The 10,801-nt window shown below is 33.1% G+C and overlaps 1 protein-coding gene across 1 annotated transcript in view; it reads left to right on the top strand.

Annotated features, from left to right (window-relative positions):
• The first annotated feature begins 3,964 nt into the window (after nt 1-3,964).
• Nucleotides 3,965-10,801, top strand: part of LOC149412416 (uncharacterized) — a 159,017-nt gene continuing 152,180 nt past the window's right edge. Inside the window, exon 1 of the mRNA XM_089646016.1 lies at nt 3,965-4,120. The gene's annotated coding sequence lies outside the window, so the exon portion shown is untranslated. The remainder of the gene's footprint in view (nt 4,121-10,801) is intronic.

Here is a 10,801-nt window from a genome sequence, read left to right as displayed (position 1 = left end):
ATATGAATGTATTTATGTATGCATGTATGTATGTCCTATGTATGTATGTATATGTATATATATCTGAGCATCTATATATGTGTATGTATGTATGTGTGCATGTATAAAAAACATATATTTTGTTTTATATTTTCCTTAAATATGTTTATTTTTTTTTTCTTCTACATTATGTTTTATTTTTTCTTACTACAACATATGGTTTTATTGTAATTTATAACATAATGACCACCACAACGCGGGCATAAGCCTAGTGTGGGAGTTATTAAGTACACAAAAATTGTAATTCATAAAATTCACTGAATAAATAAAAATATAAAAAATAATAAAAAAATTATGTCAAACCGGTTTTATGACAAAAAGGAACATTGAAGACGAGCGATGACAAATGTGTTGAAAGGTGATAAAATAACGACTGATCTAACCTAACTTTCCCTACCTAACCTACCGTAGCTTAGCTATACGTTGTTTTATCACTGTTCTGTTTTGGTTTCAACTTGAACCAGGGCATGTATTATGTCTGTCTTCTGTTTATAAAATAGCAAATTATATTTATTGATTGTGACCTTCAAATAAATATTCAATTCATTTGAACCGAAGCCAATGAGCCATCTCGCGATTCATTTCATAATCGCTAATTCTCTAGGAAGCAAACAGACCATTATGATTTAAAATAATTCTCATAGATGTCACTAGCTCCTAAAGTCAGATTTGCTGTAAGGCGTGCTTTTGCAACATTTCAATAGAATACAAGGATGTTTTTTTATATTCATTAAAATTACTTACTGCTAATTTTGAAAAAAACAGTTGTCCATAACTTAAAGATAGCAACACACGACTCATAGACATCACGAACATCAGGTGACGTTCCGCGGTTCCACGATTACACAACACAATGACAATTCAACGAACCTTTAAAAAGTGATGTAAAGTCATTATAAGCGATGAAAAAACTAATCTTTAACCTTACCTATTTGTCCTTGTTTTTGTTTCATAACTTTTAATGACTTTATATCAATTTTTGATGAGTTGTCCGGTCACCGATCAGAATAAGACTTATGATAATCCTTTCATGAAAACAATTTTTTTTTCAAAGAATTCATTGATAACTATAGCAAAACATTCCGGATTTAAAAAAAAAAATCTTGGTATTGTAGGCCATTGTACCTAATAATAATATTAGTTTGTTATAGAAAAATTTGTGCAAGAAAATTTTATTTTTGTGTTGTGTACCTACTTCTCCTCAAATTCTTGCTGTGAACTTTTAATAATACTGATAAAACTTCTACGAATGATATCGCAATGAAACGTATTACTTCCCCAAAAATGGTGAAGTTAAAGCCGGCGATATTATTCACACACAAATAAAAAATTCGAATGCTTGCAACTTTTACTCCGGGAACGTTCAAATTTTAAAGCTAGACACACACGACAAAGCAAGCCAAATGACCACGCGCCTAGCCAAAACTAATCTTGTAGAGAAATTCAGATGGCTCGACGTGGCTCAGCAAACTCTGCTTTATTTTCGGCGAGTTCAAAATTCACATTGCCCAGACAACAAGCCAACTTGACAAATCCCTACGCCATTAGCACCCCGGCTCTGCCGTTCAATTCAGTGGGAATGTTCATTCAGAATTTACTCATTTCATTTCAGTAAAACTTTCATAATAATTGAAAAAAACCTATTTTTTAGTTCTTAATCAATGAACGACTTAAATAAGTTTTGTAAAAAAAAAATACCTAAGTATGTTATTGTTTTATAGCTAATTCATTTTAAATAAACCTTTGTTGAAAAAAAACCTGATTTATGAACCCATTTTAGTTCTCATGTTTTGAAATTTAAAATTGTTTTGAAAAAATTGTTTTGAAAAAACGTTTTGAAAAAAATTGTTTTAAAATTGTTTTGAAAAAATTGTTTTTAAAAAATGTTTTGAAAAAAAATTTTTGACATCTATTCGTTTTCTGGTATCCTTCCAATTACAATCCTTCCTAAATATGAAATCACAAGCACCATCCTACAAATTACCCAAAAATCAACTCACACCAACATCAAGCCACTTTACAATCAAGACATCCACAACCACAATACTCGAAATAACAATAAAATCCGCATTCCTCAAACACACACTACAAAATATGGGTTAAAATCACTGAACTATATTGCCTATACACTATATAATTCGCTTCCAGATATGTACAAACACATCCACCATAATAAAAAATTGCAAAGCAATGCTTTGAAAGAATATTTTTTAACTACATTTAAAAATGAAATATGTAACTGTGTTGTCATTTTTTGTTGTATCTTATGCATGTTTTTTTTCTTTTTTCTTTCTGTACTTGTTTTCTATTGTTGTTTGTTCTACTTAACGTGTCATTATTTTAATTTTTATGCTGTATTGAATGTGAAACTTATATTTGATATCAAAATACCGTTGTAAAATTGTACCTACTACCTCTTACATATGAATTGTAAGTTTCCTCCTGTCCTAAAATGAGTTCTGTAACTCATCGGGATTGCTCTAGCAAGAAATAAACACAATAAAAAAAGTCTTATTATATTATAGTGACATATGTCAAACTGACCCGGCTCGGCTCGGTTGTGTGTGTCCCCCAATTTGGACCGTGTCGTGAACCAATAAGCCAAATAATGGCTGCAGCGTTGCCAGGTCCAGATTGCAATATTTCCCTAGATTGGGAGTCGAAATTTCCCTAGATTTCCCTAGATTCCGGGGGTACCACCTTGGCAAGTTAAAGTTAAAAACGTCTGTCCGTCCGGAGGGGGGGGGGGGAGCTTTGAAAAAAAGTACTTGGTTTTTGTTGATAACTTTTATTTATTATTTGTAGTAATAAAAATACACGATACCCAAATACGCCACATATATACCAGTGCGTAGTCACTGTTTTTTATTTATTCTCTTTCTTATATAGCAATACATAACATAGCGATGCCTTAATCTGAAATTTTGTGTTTTACCGGGTAAGTAGAAGATTACAACGCCAGTAATAATTTGTCAAATAACATATTTTAATGATAATAATATTTGGATAATTTGTAAGGCGCTGTTTTTGTGAAAAAACACCTCCAAACTTTGGAAATGTACGTTTTGCAGATTCAGGCATCGATGGGCTGTATTCATTGATATTGGCTTCTGTGATTATGACTTCTAGTCATTCGCCGAAGATTTTAATTTAGATTATAGCAAGGAAGAAGAAGATTTGGAATAATGAATTATTTGTGTAGCGCCGTTTCAGTGAAATATTACCTCAAGGGAGCTTTGAATTATTAGTATGGTTGAAGACTGAAGTTTATCAGTTTGGCACTTGAGATGATTTAGAAGAACAGAAGTGAAATGACAGTGGAAATATTTGGCGAGAAAAAACCTGTACCTGTGTGAAATTGCCGAAAGTGGAAAGCCAAAAGTGAAAAGCTGAGAGAAGATAATTTCTTATTGTAATGATCATATACAAAGTCGTAATCTGAAACTTTTAAGAAGTCCCCGGTTTTAATATTTTTAGGAACATAAATATAATTTTGAGTTGTCAGTGTTAAAAATAACATTCTTCATTTATGTACATCAACATTATTTAAGATTCCTGGAAATCCCAAAAATAAAAAATGAAAATACATTTATGTTCACTGGCAATCCCAATAATATTGTCATGTAAAATTTTTTTTTGCCAAATAGTACGAAATTTCCCTAGATTTGTGCTGATTTCGTGAAAATTTCCCTTTTCCCTAGAATTTTTTTTTCTCCCCTAGATCTAGGGAAATTTCCCTAGACCTGGCAACGCTGAATGGCTGCGCCGCCGTGTGTGTCCAGTTTCATCTATTTCATAAAACTTATCCTATCTATCCCTTACTTCACCTTTGAACAGAAACTGAAAGCTTCCAGCCGCAGTTTTCGTTCCATAGATGGCGCGTGCAAGTGTCAACAAATAAATACACGGCCGGTACAAGATGGCAGCAAACGTTATTGTTTTCGCGTATCTGTGAGGTTCTCTCGGGTTGTTTATTGAAAAGAGTGTGCTTTCGTGAATTAAAACAGTTCCTTTGAGATGTGTTCCATCGGTTAACATAACCGTGTGCGTCGTTGAGGATTGATAGCTGTTCGCTTCAAAGGTAAATATCCTAATTCTTGTCTAGGCTAGCTTAACTAAAGGCGAACTTCACTACAATACATACTTTACTTTGATGAAATAATGTGTCTTATATGATTGAATAATACCTACACTGCGTGTATAACTTTCTGCTTATTACTTTAGTAATTGTGTTGTGAGTATATTGTGTTATTTCATTATTATGTTTCATCACGGGTATGTCTAAATTCAGGGTCATTCACCCTCGCAGACAATCATAGAAACCTTTCTCATTATGTACCATGATTTTCGCCCTGGTGTGAGGGCCTTAATATAACATATGTGTACGATTGCTACTTATTAGCGTGTACTGCAACATTATATATTATATAAGTAGTGTGTGGCCCGATATATCAGCATTTTTTAGTAATGTTATCACTCGGCTTATCTTGGCATGGCTCTTACCAGAGAGCAACTTGACGGACGTAAATATTTGTCTTAGCGAGCATAAAGAGCTACTGATATACCGGCACCAAGTAAGAGAGAAAACTGAGTACCCGACGTAAACAATGCGTACATGGAGCTTGAATAATTCATAATTCGTCGTAAGATCTACAATTGTAATGGAGTTTGAGAGTGTGCCTGCTGTTGTATCTGCTTGACTATATTATGTTGATTCCCATTTGACCTCTAGGCCCTAGGACAATGGGATCAAAACTGCTCTGCCTTCGCTCGTCGAGCTTATTGTAAGGACGGACACTATTATTATTATATTCGGTCTATTTTTATCTTATTCTATAATACGTAATAAGTCATTCACGTAAAACAGGCTCGCGGTTCAGTATTTATTTGTTAATTTTTATTTATTTATTAATTTTTCGGGAATTCGACAGTTTACTTTTATTTCAGTTTGTACATAAGTCTTATATGTATAGCCAAAATGAAACCAATTATGGATTTCCTCCTTGTGACTTTACCTCTACTGAGACACAGAGATGTGCGAAATGGGTACCCAAAACCATTTGAAATGCAAAATGGAAATGGGTCAAAACTTTTCCATTTGAAAATGCAAAATGGTTTTTAGAAAGCATATCAAATGCAAAATGCAAAATACCTATTTTCAAAATGCATTGAAAATGCAAAATGGTTTCTCAGGTCAATTATAGAATTTTTAAACAATTTTGTCATTTAATAATGGACATCAATGTAGAACAAACATATTACATGATGGTAAATCCAAAAACACCACGACTACAGATTATGAAACCACAAAAAATTTGCGCGGGACTAATGTTGCCACCGTAAAAACATAGAAACCACTATCTAACATTTAATATTACAGCGTCATGACCCCCATGTTCAGTATTTTTTGTAATGGTGTCACTCAATTGCCAGGGCTCCTACCAGGGAGCAACTTGACAAATGTAAATTATCTCTCATAGCGAAGTTGAGGACCGACTGATATTTGAGGCTTATGAAAAAAAGATGAGTGGAGATAGTAGGAAGAATGTTGCAAAAAAGCATTTAAAATGGAAAATGCATTGAGAAAAGCATTTAAAATGCAAAATGGTTTTTAGAAAAGCATTTAAAATGCAAAATGGAAAATGCCCATTTTGCATTTTGCATTTCCATTTGAAATGGATTTATTTGAAATAAAGCACATCTCTGCTGAGACAGGATATGAAATAAAAAATTTATGGTCCATTGACCATAATTTGGTGATACCTAATTATGTTGGAACCCAATTTTTTATATAATTTAAAAAATCGACCCAACGCTTTTTAATTATTTTTCCTTATTTGTTTTTTTTTTTTTTTTTCATTTGGTACAATACTTTTTACATTATAAGTTTTCCAGTAATGTAGGCCTCACTGGGTGGCTTGCCCGTGCTGAGGCTAACTCCGTACCTCCGTTTGTACCTCCGTACTAAACAATTTATGGAAAATAACTGCAATTCTACAATTACAACAAGAAACAACTACTTACGTACACAGTTATTAGTTTCTTAGTTTGGGTCAATTAAGTCATTTATGCGTATACAGATTGAAACGAAACTTTCACAAACGTTAATCCATACTCATAGTTTCATAGTTTATATTTCTATCTATATATATAGTTATTGTTTTTACATTTTAGCAGTAGTTCAAGAAATGAGCGCGGTATATATTCGTATTGCCGTATAATATAATTTGTTCTGAATTCATGTTTTAATTCAGTGAAAACAATCATGCACATAATTTATTACACATTCTAGTTACAACGCTTACCTCATACTCTGTAAATTTTAATATTTTATGTTACCAGGTTAATTCGGTAAATCCGATTATAATATATGCTACCAGATTAACTTATATTTATTATATACATTTTCTTTATTACACAACTTAATTTCAGAGAAAAATGAAACTTTTTTTTGGTTTTTGTTATGTAATTATGTACATTTCAGTAATAATATGAACTAAACATGTCTTTTTGTCTGTCCTAGAACGGGAAACTTTCCTAGTTGGACAGGCAAAGCATCCAATATGTAATATGTACTTTCTTTTGATAAATTAATAAATAAATAAAAAAAAAATAAAAAATAAAAATACTGAAAATTCCAAAATGGCTGCAAAGGGATAGTTTTGAAAGGTAAATTTTTTAACATTGAATAAAAATGAATTTAATACATCTTTTGCCATCTCTCCCGACGTAAATAGTTGTATGTTGTAGTAATTAAGTTGAAACGAGGTATCATTTTTATAATCTGTGCTTATTTAAATAATAATAATAAAGTGCAGCGGTTATGTAAATATTAACCTTTTCTTCAATGGCTAATATTTTATAATCTAAAAGAAAAATAAATAAAAATACTTAGCAGTACCTACATGATATTTGTTTTACCATTTCGTTTAAAATCATTGATCATTGTTTTATGGGTATTTTGGCCACAGATGCAATAAATAGTCTCTACTCACGATCCGATTTGCAGGATAACTTGCTGGACAGCATGTTGGTTTTTTTTTCAAATCGGATGGCGAGTAAGTAAAACTTCCCTTTGTCGGGACGTTGCATCGGAATAATAATAATAATTCGGTTGGCAGTCAACTTACTGTCCTGCAAATCGGATGGTGAGTGAGGGGTTTTGCAATAATTCTTAAACAATAATTCAGATGACAGTCTATTTTTCAAAGATTTGGTAATAACAACAGTTTCGTCTTAGTTTTTAAAATTTTATTTGTTTATATTTTTTTTTAAAGAAACACAAACAATCCCGGGTAACGAATATCCTGATCTAAAAAATATGCCTAAAGCTAAAGATATCTCAAAAACTTGTGATGGAGGACTTAGCCAGCCGAGGAATTGAACGGACAACTCCTGGGTGGGAACCAAACGCGATGCTAACTCAGCCACTGACAGGTCAACGGTTTTTATAAAATATGATTTGGTAACGTCAGCCTAAATGAGTGCTGAGGCCCTCAATTTTCATTTACATATAAATTATGTATGTAAATGAAAATGTACTGTATTGAAATCGTGTGAATTTAAATGAAATATTAAGGCGATGCACTACGTCGTGTAATATTTTAAATTGAGCCGCTATCAATAACAACCCTTACGTAGATGACGATAAGGTTTAAATTCCCGCTTAACACCATCCGCCTGTTTTGATTTATGCAAGAAAAAAACATGGTCAAAAAGTGCCTTTTATTTTATTTTGTGGATGTTCAGGAATAATTTTTTTTTTCGATCATCTTATAAATAACTTAATTTGCCACATTATACAATAAAATCATACCCGAAAATGGGTTCGTAAGTAGGAGATTTTGAACTTTAAAGCAGTTTTCATAGGCCTTTACATTATTTTTCTCTGGGCTTATAAAAAGAATTATCTAAAAAATACTCGATTCTTTCAAAGGCCAAGATGTATTCTACTCGCAGTATTTAATTAAAGCATCTGAAACATTTCTAGGCGACCAAATTTTCAAACCAAAAACACATGATTTTGCATTACTACGTATGGCATCGCCTTAAGAGATAGAATAATGCGACGTAATAAAAAAAAAATTAAGGCAGTTATAAAAACTAAGCAATTTGTATATAATTGTTGGTAATGTAAATATATGTACTATGTAGATATATTTTTTATTTTTTTAAGTAATTTTATTTCTATGTTGATTTATCACCTGAGGTATTATTGAATTATAATTTAGCAAAGTCACGTAATGGTCGATAACTAGAGTTTATATTATTTATATCCCTGATATTTGTGAAAATAAATTAGGTCACAATTATTGTACAAACAGAGATGCCACTATCAGTTTGTCTTTGAAAAATATTTTTTATATCAAAGGTATATAGCAAGGCTGCCCAACCTTTTTAGCAGTTGGGCGAAATTCCGCACACCCAAACATCATATGTGATACCCCACAGCAATTTTTCGAATTCCATGGGGGGGGTGGCTACAGGATTCCATTTCGACGCAAAAAATATTATGGCGAAAACCGGTGTATTTTTGTTTCAAAAGTAAGCCTAAATAGCGATAAATCGCCGTCGTTGGCAACACTGGTGACCGCGCGCAAGCTGCATTGTTTGTTTTACCGCAGGCCCGCGACACTTTTTCAAATTGGCGGATTGGCGGGATTTTCGAAAATGTTTCACGCGGGCCACTTGTAATTCGTTCGCGGGCCACATTGTGGCCCGCGGGCCTGGGGTTGGGCAGCCTTGGTATATAGTATACTTCACTACTTGAATGAGTTTCTGTTAACACAATGCACGCCGGCTTGTCAAAATCATTACTAATTGTTGTTAAAAAATCATCTTTGTTCCATTCATGTCTAGAATTAATATAGATCTTTTTGGTGAATTCAGTATTCTTTAAAACTGTCAAATATTTTTTCGTCAACATAATTTTCTAGTTAATTATTTAAGAAATCTTCCATTTTAATTTATAGTCTCTTGCTATTTTGAGAATTTTATTTTTGTAGGGACATGAGTTGCTAAAAGCTTTGTGGTCTTTTATTTTGTTCGCCATATTTCTTATTCTGTGATGTGTAGTTTGCACAAACCGGCGTTTTTTTCTTGCAGGGCACTTAGCGTAAATGTTATCACCCATGCAGTGATGGCATATCGATGGATTATCGATGAAGGCATCTGGAGTTACACTGGGTTAATGGGCATAGTCCTCTATTTAAACGCTTTGGTACTGAATGTTTAGCTTTCCGATGTAGTTTGAGAAGTAGTTTTTCAATTTTAGTTTGTATTGCTTTTCATTAATATTTTTGTGTAGATTCACTGTATTTTCATTTTCTTGATCCTGAGAATTACATTGATATTCCTTGAGCAGCTTATATTTTATTTCAGTTATGAAATTTATTTTATTTTCTTTATTTTCGATAGTATACGTGGATGGTTTGATTTAAGTCATTTATTTATTAATTTGGGTCTTCTCCTTTTAATTTCTTTAACTTCTGAGTCATAATTAAGTTTTTATTATTATTTCTTCAGTAAGAGTGCTCGCTTATTCTTCTGTTTGACACGATATGATGCTTTGTTCTTTATTAGATTTTCGTAAACCATTTCTTCTTATTTTTAGCTAGTTTTATAGGGTTTTTAGGGTCAGAGGAAAACATCTAGTTTAGTGAGCCAGTCTAGGGCCTCAGGCGTCGCTCTGTGGACCTCATCGACCCCGCCGGGGAATCAATACAACAGGCATCGTTTGACCACATGTTCAATGGCCTGCAACGCTTCGAATTCACACATCGCCGACTCCCCGACTGGGTTTAATTTGATGTCTTTCCAGATCTTGTTACAAATTTCTTTAGCTTTTGTTGATTTTTTATGAGATTATTGTAGAGAACCCTTTTTCTTGTGAACTCTTTTTTGCTGTTAGAACTTGCTTTTAAGTTTAAGTAAATTTTAAGATTTTTTTTAGATTGGTAAATGTTTCTTAGTATTAAGTTTTTTCTGTTTTCCAAAGCTCTTCTTCGAGTAAATTCAAATTTTGTTCTAGTTTTGTTCAGCTTTTGAGTCTTTCTATTTTTTTATTTCCGTTTTTATGTTTCAATGGCCGTGTCCATAATGTGTTAACACGAATCGTTCACGTTCACACTAGAATTGTAATTGATATATTATGCTGCGTATAGATTTGCGAGCCGTGCTTCGAATTTGTGAAATTAACGAAGCAACCGAAGACGCGTTTCGCGCCATTTGCTGTTGTTTCGTTCCTTTCTCATAATTCGAGGCTCGAATCGAGTTTTGGCTCGCAAATGTATTCGCGCAATTATACATTATTTTATTCCCCTTAACACATCTTACCAGCCCTACCCTAATAAAGGACCTCTTTCATTCGACCTTATGACTTCATCTCTTTCTAAAGCTGGCCCAGATACTCGCAAATGATTACAGTCCTTAACGCCCCTATCCATAGATGCGATAATGACTTGACTAAACCCATGAACTGAATTCACCCGCTGAAGTAACAGATTACCCTAAACGATTATAGCCCTTAACGCCTTTGTCCATAGATGTGACAATGGTCTGGACATAAAAAACATGAACTGAATCCGGTTTGGTTTTTTCACGCACCCCTTTATTGTTCATTCATTAATTTTTTTTTCGCTGAGCTTAATAAAAGTTTATAAAAACAGGGCCAACGAGTCCGTATCTTAACCCCTTTAATCCCGCAGGGCCGAACTATCCATATTTACGAAAAATTCCAGAGGCCGAGCCACACTTATTTTCA

Source organism: Hesperophylax consimilis, chromosome 23 (assembly GCF_061612785.1).
Source record: "Hesperophylax consimilis isolate HC1 chromosome 23, BYU_Hcon_1.0, whole genome shotgun sequence".
Classification (NCBI taxonomy): domain Eukaryota; kingdom Metazoa; phylum Arthropoda; class Insecta; order Trichoptera; family Limnephilidae; genus Hesperophylax; species Hesperophylax consimilis.
Note: the sequence above shows the minus strand (reverse complement) of the source record. Positions and strands in the feature narration are given on the sequence as shown.